A 12,124-nucleotide genomic window follows, 5' to 3' on the forward strand; every position below is an offset into this window, starting at 1 on the left:
ATCTACGGTTCTGTGCAATCTCAGTCGTCTAAAAGTGTTTTGGACGATCTGGATTGAAAACAATCTGTTAATGCTAATAGATTGTTTTCAAACCGAATTATCTAAAACGGTTTTGGACAGCCGAGATTGAGTGTCGTAAACCTTATTCGCAGCCCTCAGTAAATTAATATTTTCTCCTCCACGAATGATTTATGTGTCAGCGAACTCTTCATGTTATTTGGGAAACGAGTCAGTGTTAGTCCGATTCTTTTTTTCTTTTTTTATAAGTGGAATTTTGAGTTCGGATTAACACCTTTTATTGGTTTGGATTAGCAAACATGTACTAATCTCAAAACACTATTTCATCTACTAGTCTGCTCGAATTAGCTCTTTTATTCCGTATGTATTTTACGACGATGCGGTTATGCTGATTAAATATCAGACATTACTTGTTTCTATAATTGATTAACTGAAGATTTATATTTCGGGGCATAAAGTATATTTTCTTTTCTTTTTTTTTCTCTTTTTTTTGGTTCTCTCTATGATTCAAGTTTTCCTTGTATCTAGAGGGAATCATCTCGATATACCCTTAGTCGAGTTCAATAAAATTTTGTTGCCGATAAATTAAAAAAAAAACCAACCCAACTCCACTAACTACAAAACAGATCTCAACAAAACAAATCTCATCTCGATATACCCTTTATCAGTTGAACTAGATCAAGCTGTGATTTGCTATGTCCATCTCCTTTACAGCTATGTATTTTCTGAAAAAAAGTTGATGAATATTGTTCGGTAGCGTATTGACTAAAAATTTTCTTTTTGCTAAGCTTTGCTTATTAGAGCAGTAAAAAGATCATCTGACAAAAAAGGTTAATTCAACAGCACCTCTATGAAATTAGGAAGTGCAACTTGGACATTCATGTGGTAATAAATCTGCAGCATATTTAATTGAACAATTTTAAATGTTTATTCGATCTTAGAAAATCAAATATATTTTAAAAAATTTATCCATATAATCTAATTAATTTAAATAGTTAATAAAAAATCAAACTTATAACTGATTACAAACGGGATCAAAATCATTTTCTAACATGTTAATTAAACTTCTAAACAACAACAATGATACACTATCGAGATACAAATTTATTCTATCAAATAATTTATTCTATCAGATCAAAAACTCAAAAGTGTATTCTCAGTACATGGTAAAATTGAACATAGTGTCACATATTTTGTTAATCTCATCATGATAGATTGAGTAATCCGTAGGTGTATGTATATGTACATACATGGAATCATGCTAAATTACATATTTAGCATGATTATCATGATAATTATCATGCTAGATTGAATGTAATTTTATGGGTTTGGTCATTAATATGTAGATCGTAAACTAGTTTGTAACGACTCGGAATTTGTTTTAATAAAAATTTCATTTATTTATCGGAATTTCTTTTAATTACTTAATATTCCTTTTTAATTTCTATAATTCATCATAATTAGATTTTAGTCCTTAAAATTTTATTTCTTGATTAAAAGCCCTACGTGGCTAGTAAAATTAGTTTTCAACCGATTAGTTGGAGGAACCGAGCTACCAATCCACTTAGTTACATTACCCTAACCCTAATTGGACCTTTTTGACCATCTTTGAGCCTTATGAACCCCTCCGAACCCTATTGAACCATTAGACCATAGGAGTAATTATTTTACTCCCATGACAAGTCATCAAACCCTAATTATCACCAATATTCTCTTGTCCATTGGACAATAAATGTTAGGGGAATTATTATTCCTTGGATAATAAACATTTGACTTGCCAAAGTGTGTATAACTTGACTAGACAAGTCATAGCCATCATTTTGCTTCCAAAAGAAGCAAGACTAGCCATGCCATGCATGCATACCTAGTTTTTAGCCTTAAGCCTATTATTCTAGGGTTACTTTCCTAGATGTGTGTGTGTGTGTGTGTGTGTGTGTTTGTACATATTACCAGAGAGAGGAGGCCGAGAGAGAGAGGGGGAGAGAGAAAGGTGTGGGTGTGCATGCTTTTGGATACTTACACAAGTTAACCTTTTAACTACTCTCACACTCTACCTTAGTACACTTTACAACCCATTTCTAGTCTTCCAAAGTACAGTCTTAGCCATCATTTTGTTCTTTCTTCCAAGCAAGCCCTTCCTAGGACAAGACAACCCATGAACCCTTCATAATAACCTAGGATTTGGCCTAGGATGGAAGTAACAAGTCATGGAAGGCATGGCATACTTGATTTGACCTTACAATGGAGCAAAATCCATGGGAAAAGAGAGAGAGAGAGAGAGAGAGAGAGAGAGAGAGAGAGAGAGGGCTGGCCAAGGAGGGGAGGGGGAGTCCAAAATTTTGCTATAAATAGCACCACCCTCATGCCATTCAACTCACACATTCACCTAGCAACTTCTCTCTCTAAGAAATTCTAGCATTCTTGCCTTGTTCTTGTTGTTCTTGCTTGTTCTTGAAGTTCTTCTTGAATTCTTCAAGAAACCCACCCAAAACCCCCTTTTCGATCCAAAAAGTTCAAGTAGTTTAGTCAAGATCAAGTTTCGAGAGAAACCTTTCTCTTTCGAAACTACCGGAAGCCAACCGTAGGAAGTTACTCTGCCCGATCGTCAACTTACCTTCCATAGTCGCCATTACCGCCAAGAAGAAAGGTAGAACCCCTAGTCCAATAACTCTACGTATAGCATAGAATCGTACGTTAGAAGATAGAATGTTCTTAATTCAAAATATCAATATCCTCATCGTTTTCCTTAAGTAGACAAGGTTATCTATTGTTTAGTTTTCAAGTAGATAAGGTTATCTATCGTTTATTATTGCCATGCATGGTAGTCAACAAGTACATCTTAATAATGGAAGAATGAGCATGTTGAATGAGCTACTTTTACTCTAATAAACATGTGTTGTTTTGAATTTTTCATAAAGGAAGAAAGAACGATTTTCAAAAGATAAGACTTTATCGTTGATAGAAGTATTCGTATTTTGATCTTTAGGATGGTTATAAGCATGATTATTGGAGTAATATAGAGTTGGATGATCTTGTAAGTTTAGTTTCAAGATTACAATGAATGATTTATGTGTGTGAAAAGTCCTACTGCGGAATCTATGCATGAAAATGAGATACGGAAATCGAGAAAGTAGAAACATGACACCTAGGGTGTGGTTTGATGAAAAGTCGTGTTTTGAAAAGGTGAAATGTTTTGGAAACCGCAATGTGGCCAGACATGATAGCCCATTGTGTGGTGTGTATTTTGTGTGCCAATGGGAACCCAGTGCGACGGAACCATTGTGAGGATACTCGGGAACTCGGAATCGAGGTTGGGTGTGTGGCTTGGTTATCCGCGGAGAGGAGCCAATGCAAAGTGTGCCAATGGAAACCCGGTGCGGCGGAACCATTGTGAGGATACTCGGGAACCCGGAACGGCAGAACTGAGGTTGGGTGTGTTAAACGGATTTTGAAAATAATGATAAGGTTAATGAAATGTGTAAAAATGATGACACGATCTACGAGAAGTCGCGTAGGAGAAACTCAGAACTCATAGACACTTACGTTAGTTGAATATTGAATGTAGTGTATCATTGTTAATTGTGGTGTTAATCATGTACTTGTTGAAATCGTTAACTTTTGATCAATTTTGTAAGTTAAGGGTTAGTGGGTATGGGTTATTCTATTGAGCCTTCATAGCTTACGGTGTTACCTTTAATGACCCTGACATATTATATTGATGGTAACGTCGGTATAATCTGTCAGATCTCATAGATGAACAGGGTGAATTTTATACCTTGGAAGCTTTTGGAGCCAAAGAGCTGGCCCGAATGGAAGAGGAAGCGGAACAGTAGATAGAAACCCTAGCTACCCCTTCTTTGTTGATTAGAAGTACTCTTTTGAAATTTATGTTGTAATATTGAGCCAGACTCCTTTTAATATTCAATGAAATTGTCCTATTTAACGTTCTCAAAATTGGGGGCGTTACATAGTTATTGGCCGTGCATAAAGGAACGACGCAATACATTCTAAATAAAGTATCATACTCCACATTTTCCTTCTCCCAAACGAACTTTTTTCCAACAATTTTCGTTTTCTAAATAAGTCTCAAACAACCAATTTAAGCAAATGAGTTCAAGAGAAAGAAAACAGTCTAAAACAACTTATGCTACCAAACCTATCTAGTCTCATTAGTTGCATTAAATGAGCTGGTAGCATCTACATGCAATAGTATAGTGAAGTAAAAAGTAGGGGTGGCAAATTGAACCCAGACCCATCAACTAAAAAATAGATCCAATCCAAACCATTTATTAGTTGGGTAAAAATGGGTTCAAACCCAGCTAACCCATTATTAGTTGGGTCATAATTGGGCATCAATTGGGTCAACTTAAATGACCCAATAGGCAATAAAAGTAACCCACCAAATTTCATCTCTTAATTGGTCTCTTTTCCCTCTCTCGCTCTCTCCCCCCCCCCCCCCCCCCCCCCCCCCCCCCCCTCTCTCTCTCTCTCTCTCTCTCTCTCTCTCTTAATTGGCCTCTTTTTCAAACCCAGACCCATCAATTGGTCCCTTTTCCCTCTCTCTCTCTCTCTCCCCCCCCCCCCCCCCCCACCGAACCCCCAGGAGCATGGCCTTCTCTTTCTTTTATTCAATTGTTTTGTCCTAAATCACACGCGTCCAAAAATATTTTGAATGGTCCGAATTAAAAATCAATTGTGACCGGTAACAATTATTTTGACAGTCAAAATTGAAAACACATCTCATCCATTAATTGCGCGAATGGACCCGTGAAATTGTGCTCCGCCGTGAATAAATTTCTCTCATGGTAGTCCCGCAAAGGGTTTGGATTAAAAAATTGACTTATTTTTTTGTCTTTATTCAAAAAAAAAATTATTAAATTTTTTTTTGTTTTGTGTCATTTTTTTGTGACTTATTAATTTGTTTTGATAAGAGGAATCGAAAAAGTAAAAAAATTTGATCGAAACTTATAATTTTTTGAATAAAGACAAAAAAAATCAATAAGACAAAAAAAATTACTTATTCTCGTCTTTTTGAAAAAATTTATGAGTTTCGATCATAATTTTTTTTTACTTTTCTAATTTTTCGATCATAATTTTTAGTATATATGTAATTGGGTTAATGGGCAGGTCGGGTTTGCTTTAAAATAAATGGGTCGGGTTGGGTATGGGTAATTAGACTCTTAGTTAATGGGTTTAAATGGGTCAATGACCCATTAAAGACCCAACCCACTAACAACTTACCCAATTTGACCCAAACCCGCCCGTTTACCACCCCTAGTAAAAAGTGTAGAGCCACAAATAAAATACACAAGCACGTGCATTAATATGTGGGCCTCACACATACTATGCCACCGCACCAGTGTGTGTGGTGTCATACATTTATGTGTGTTTGTGTATTTTGCTTGTCGTTCTAGACTTGTTGATAATTAAACGGGATTCCTACTCAAATTTCACTTTTTTGGGCGCACAATCACTCCTTTCCCACCCATTATGAAGCCAACAACCAAAAGTACTACTCCCTCCGTCCCTTTTTAAGTGTCCTGCTTCGTAACTCCAACTTATTAAAAAGACATCATCATTACACCTTTCACATCAACTTTTTCCTCCACTTTCCCTACTTACCCATCATCATTACACTTTTACTCACTAACTTTTCAAAATAAAATCTACTTTTAGGGACAAAATAGACAATACACCAACTTTTACCCCCCTAACTTTACAAAATAGACACTTATTAAGGGACAGCCCAAAATAGAATACTGGATACAAAAAAAGGGACGGAGGGAGTATACGAATTTCGATATCTCTCATTATTGCCTACTTATGAACGTTTAAAGGAATTTACATTTTCTGTACGTATAGATAAAGGAATCGTTATGCATAATCATAAACTTAAATGATCTAAAGTTAGCAGAGTAGAATTCATTTACTGAGTTTTTTTTCTTTTTTGATCGGCAATTTATCCTAGTTTCAATTATCCTTCTTTTCTCCCTAGTGGCTGGAGGCCATGGACGGAAGATGGTTTACTCAAGTTCAAACATAGTTTAGATAAACAACACCAGCATTGACATCATTTGAGACTCTCACTCTCTCTAAACTTTTTCCCAAACAAGGTTTTTGCCGGGCGAGGGGGCTGCGCCACCCCACATCTTTTTCTTTGATGCCGTTGATTTCAGATCCGGCATCCTCAATCCGCCAACTCTGGGGATGAGGTTTTTCCGGCGACTTTGGTGTCGGTTTAGACGGCAAAGTGATTGGTTTACCGAAATCGGCGCTTGATGGTGAAATGCTCACATCTAGGTTTCTTTTCTAGTTTTTTTTTTTTTTAATCGGCAAAAGAATATATTTGTTACTCCACGAAGGGTACATCAAGGGAAACAAAAATAAAAAGAAGAAGATAAATACCTACCTCATGGGATCCGGGGGCTCTGCTGCCTTCTGGGCAGCAGCCCCTACCCACACCCTCAAAACGACGTCGTTTTGAGGGTAAATTGCTGAGCAAGGGACAAAACGTTGCCGTTTTGGTGGGAAAAAAATTCCTTATTCTCCGTTTGCAATCCTATGAAGCAGAAACTTGATTATGAGAGCTTTAAAGACAAAATTTGATTATGTCTCTTTAGAATAATATGATCAAAATAATAAGATTTTCACACCCGTTCAAACGGATTAAAAATTGGAGTACTTAATTTTTTAACCATGTTTTTTAATACTCCCTCCGTCCCCTTTTAAATGTCCTACTTCGTAACTCCAACTTATTAAAAAAACATCATCATTATTCCTTTCACATCAACTTTTTTCTCTACTTTCCCTACTTACCCATCATCATTACACTTTTTACTCACTAACTTTTCAAAATGGAATCTACTTTTAGGGACAAAATAGACAATGTACCAACTTTTATCCACTAACTTTACCAAATGGACACTTATTAAGGGACAGCCCAAAATGAAATACTAGACTATAATAAAGGGACGGAGGGAGTATATAAATGGTCTTAAAAAATTAAGTACTCAAATTTTCACTCCGTATAAATCGGTGCAAAAATCTTATTACTCTGATCATATTATTCTAAAGGGTCATAATTAATTTTTTATCTTTAGGGCTCTCATATTAAGTATATGCTCTTTATTTAGGATCCTGTAGAGTAGAAATTTGATTATGAGAGCACTATAGACAAAAATTAATTATGACATTTTAGAATAACAAGATCTTTGCACCGATTTAAACGGAGTAAAAATTTGAGCACTTAATTTTTTGAGACCGTTTATATATTAAAAAATATGGTTAAAAAATTAAGTGCTCCAATTTTTAATCCGTTTGAACGGGTGTGTAGATCTTATTATTCTGATCATATTATTCTAAAGAGATATAATCAAATTTTGTCTTTAAAGCTCTCATAATCAAGTTTCTGCTTCATATGATTGCAAACGGAGAATAAAGAATTTTTTTCCCACCAAAACGGCAACATTTTGTCCCATCTCTGCAGTTTACCATCAAAACGACGTCGTTTTGAGAGTGTGGGTAGGGGCTGCTGTCCCCTCTGGGCAGCAGAGCCCCCGGATCCTACCTCATGATGTTGATACATGAGGCAACGAGAAAACCCAAAGCACACCATCCAACAAAAAGTTAAATGATTAGAGATGAGAGTCCTCAAAACTGAGTACACGACAAACTGTAACAAAAAAACAATGCATCAAATGTATCCTCCTCCGCTGCTAATATTGTTTTCTTCTCCTCCCTTTGAGTTTGTGCTATTTTAGCCTAAAATTTCCGCATCAGGATGTAGGCAGTTCAAATTTTTTCAATATTGTTACGATGAAATCTATTTGTAAGTTAGGGTAGTTTGGCGTACGTTATGAATAATTTTTTGATTTTTCATAAATAAATAAAAGAAAGAAAAAGAAAGGGGGAACATGCCCTTCCCATTATGCAAGATTTTTCTATATTGTTATCGTCTCCGCGTATAAGTCATTGTAAAAAAAAAAAAGGATGAAAGTGCTGATAAAAAGAGAGAGATAAGGATGAAAACAATGAATGGGACGACAAGGGGAATCGTACTTTTTTATGATATGTTTTCTGAAAAGGCTTTAGTTGGGCTTGTCTTTTCCAATTATATATGTAGGGTAACCACGAAAGTAATTCCCACGTATGTGCAGACCATAATATGATCCGAACGGTTCATTAATTTTAAAATATTTTTTTAATTGACCCTATTGAAAATTAGCTTAATAGGATACATGTAAGTGTTTGATCCAATCTTACAACTTTTCATTCAGAATTTTGGATTGAAATTTTGAATGAAAAGTTGTAAGATTGGATCAAGCATTTACAGAGTTGAGTTTTGTTCACTCTCTACTTAAAAAGGTGAAAATTATCCTCCTTCCTATTGGTTGAAATGATGTGAACCCTAGCATAAAGTGATGTCATGCTTACCAAAAAGTATATTGCATAGTAAGCATGATATCACTTTGTGGTGGGGTCTACACTATTTCAACCAATGAGAGAGAGAGTAATATTCACCCTCTTTTAAATAGAGTGAACAAAACTACACTCAGCATTTACATGTATCTTTTTTTTTTAATAGTGAAAAAATCTAGTAATCAAATGTAAAGAATTACAATGATTAAACAGCACAAGAGGAAGACATCACAGCACGAAGATGACATCTCAACTAAGTTGACACCCCAGCCCATGACAATCATATGCCACTCGAGGCCCAAGAGCGATTACAAATTGGCAAGATACCAACAGAAATCAAAGCAGAAAGAAAAAAAAAAAGCTCAAAACATGAGCAACCCCAGTTCAGTTAATTAAACAGAAATGAAAGAGAACTCCTGTTTCATAAAGAGAACTCCTGTTCCATATATAGTAGCAGTTGTTTCCAATAAAATCAATGACGAGCAGCTCCATGTACTTCAGTGCTTTACCCGGCCTATGGATTAACAATACCACAGTGGAGATAGTATTTCATTAACAATATGCATTTACATGTATCTTATTGATCTGATTTTTTACAAGATATCTTTTAAAAAATATTTTCAAATTAATGAACAACTCGAATTATTTTGTGGGACCCCCCCCACAGGCCCCCCCCCCCCCCAATCTGTGGAATGTCTATTTAAAAACCATATGTGAGGATAGAACGGTTTGTTACCATGTTCTTTTTAATTGAACAACGGCAATTTCATTTTATTGTCTAGAGGCATTATAAAGATTTCATTAATAAATATAGGAACGAACTAAACCTACTATTTAAAGTCTAAATATATACGAGCACATGCACTAGCAGGCTCTATGACGCACACTGCAAAAGCAGACCAACAAAAATATTGGACACTGGGTAGTAAAAGATTTATAGTAGAGGATCCCTAAGGGAAACCCAGCTCAGACCATACGAATAAGCATAGATTGAAGAAAGAGTTGTGCTATAGGTACAGCAACCCACGTATAGCAGCCGCGTACAGATTCATTTTGTGCCCGTTTCGGGTCCCACAAAAATGATCGGAGCCGCTCATTTTGTTCAAAATATATTATTTAGGATCTCTGTAAAAAATCATCTGAATCCGATACCGGTTAGGGTATTTACGAATCATCCAACTTTGCGTCAGAAATTCAGGCCAAATTCTGAAGCAAAATTGTATGATTCATAAATGCCCTAACCGATATCGGATTGAGTTAATTTTTTACAAAGACCCTAAACAATATATTTTGAACAAATGAGCGACTCTAATCATTTTTATGGAACCCAAGATGGGTGCAAATAGATCTGTGCGCGGCTACTGTACGAGTTTGTTGTACCCCTAGCTAGCATTTCTGTTGGGCTCTGTTCAGCTGCCAGGAATATTGTACGGGAAAGTTATTCTCAGGAAAAGTCAAGTAAAGTGAAGTAAAAGAAAAAGAAAATTATTTTCTTGTGAGTGTTCATTTGACAAAAGAATTTTGCAAGAATAATTAAGGTTTAGTTGTTCATTTGTCAGGAAAAATAAACTTTCGGGAAAATTTTGTGAGTGTTCACTCATTTTCCTTTTCCCGCGACGCAAAATCCTGTGTTTTTTGCAGGATCACTTTTGCAGGAAAGTAATTCCTGCAGGAAAACTTAAAAACATGTTTCCCATTACTTTCCTGCCAACTGAACCCTACAAAAATCATGGGAAATTTGATTTTCCCATCCTTTCTTGTACTTTCCTGGCAACTGAACGGAGCCTTGAAGAAATCAGCTAAGAAGCCCAATGAACTAGGGCTGCACAAAAAATTCGGTGAACTGTGAAACCGGTCCAGACCAAATCGATCATTGCTTTTTGGATTTTGTCCATGGATTAATGGTTCGGACACGGATTCGAAAATTAAAATACCGTGAGATACGGATTAGGATTTAATTTTTATTTGAAAATTAACCACGGATTATCCGAACCGGACTGTGAGATATTTAAAAATAATAATAAAATTAAAAATATAATATATATGTGACATATAAGTAAATAATTATAATTTTACACCTGTTTTTACAATTATAAATATATATGGAACTTTTATTTTATTTTATTGAAGTGCTTTGCTGTGTTTTGTTTTATTGAAGTTGTTTGTTGGAACTGTTTTGGACCTTTGGTATTCAAATACTATGCTAGTTTGCTGGAACCTGGAACCATGTACTTTGGCGACTTTGCTGGAACCTGGAACGGTGTCTTAGTTGACTGGAACTGTTTTTTTTTTTATTGAACTATTTTTTATCGTTGGTTGATGCAATCCATGGACAAAACTGGGACCGAACCGAGAGTCACGGTTCGGATTAGAACCGAACCGTGAGACTTTTGGTCAAAACATGAATTTTATTTTCAAAAAACCGTGACTCGTAGATTAAAATTGAATTCATAAGAATTCGATTTGATCCGAACCGTGCGCAACCCTACGATGAACTGCTATCCAAAAGCCAGCCAGCTCATGACGAGAGAGAAACAAATTAAAGCCGACGAAAAAACGCCAGCTAGCCTTCTACTCCTATTATGCACTTTTTTTTTTTTTTTTGCTCGGCCTATTATGCACTTTATTGTTGTGTTTTTTTTAGACTTTCGCTTTTGCAAAAGGATAAAGAAAGTCTTTGGTCATTAAAATGCGTCATTTATGAATAGTGAATAAAGATAAAGAGAATTAGTGTAAATTGATTTCGCGATTTTTAAGAAGCCAACAACATTCTTTAATCAATTATGTTAGTCTACAATAGTTTTATAAGCTAGTGGGGCTCGAGCCCTGGCCTCCTACATATATAGAAAGAACCCAAGAGATGTCAACTGGACTAGAGCCCATTAGCTCTAAGACACTTTGAAAGTATATAATCTAGCCCTTTTGGAACTTTTTTTTTTATGTTTAATTTCAAGGAGATGTACTGTATGTATATCAACATAATTTTATCCCAATTTGGCCAATAAGAACCGTCTTATACTTGTACATGAGTTTTGAGTTTCTAAAGCCTAATGTTTGTATTTCGCGAGGCCAACATGGTACTAGCTGATGTATTTTTGGCAAAGAAGGCCATGGAGGAGCAAAACACTTTTTGTAGCTTATTTTTTGACTATTGAAATTTTAACTGTTGGGTGTTCTAGTTGTATATCTTAGTTTTAGTATCAATAAAGTGTGTTGTTTCTAATGATGGACCGATAGACAAATAATCACAGGAGACCATCTTACCTATAAGGTTTGAAATTTTCTTTAGAATCAGTAGTTTTTCGTCATACAGTATATCTCAAAATTGTTGATGTTAACCCGCCATCATTTTGGAAGAAAATTGCACACCTGCCCATCCACATTTATTGAAGAAAACCTCAAAATTGCACACCAAAGTTTCTTACTACATATTGTGATTTCTATTGTATGGTATGAAGAAATCTCGAAATTGCACACCAAAGTTTTTTACTGCACATTGTGATTTTAATTGTATGGTAATTTTTTGGGAAATTTACATAAGTTAGTTAATACGCTCTACATGGAACGAAAATGAGGGAAATCTACTTTTGTAAAATAAGGGGCGGCTCCACTATTTACGTGGAGGGTTCTAGTGAATCTCCTGAGATAAAAAAAAATGTCCTAACATTTTATTACTTTTTACGTACAA

The sequence above is a fragment of the Rhododendron vialii genome, chromosome 8a, assembly GCF_030253575.1.
Source record: "Rhododendron vialii isolate Sample 1 chromosome 8a, ASM3025357v1".
Taxonomy (NCBI): Eukaryota; Viridiplantae; Streptophyta; class Magnoliopsida; order Ericales; family Ericaceae; genus Rhododendron; species Rhododendron vialii.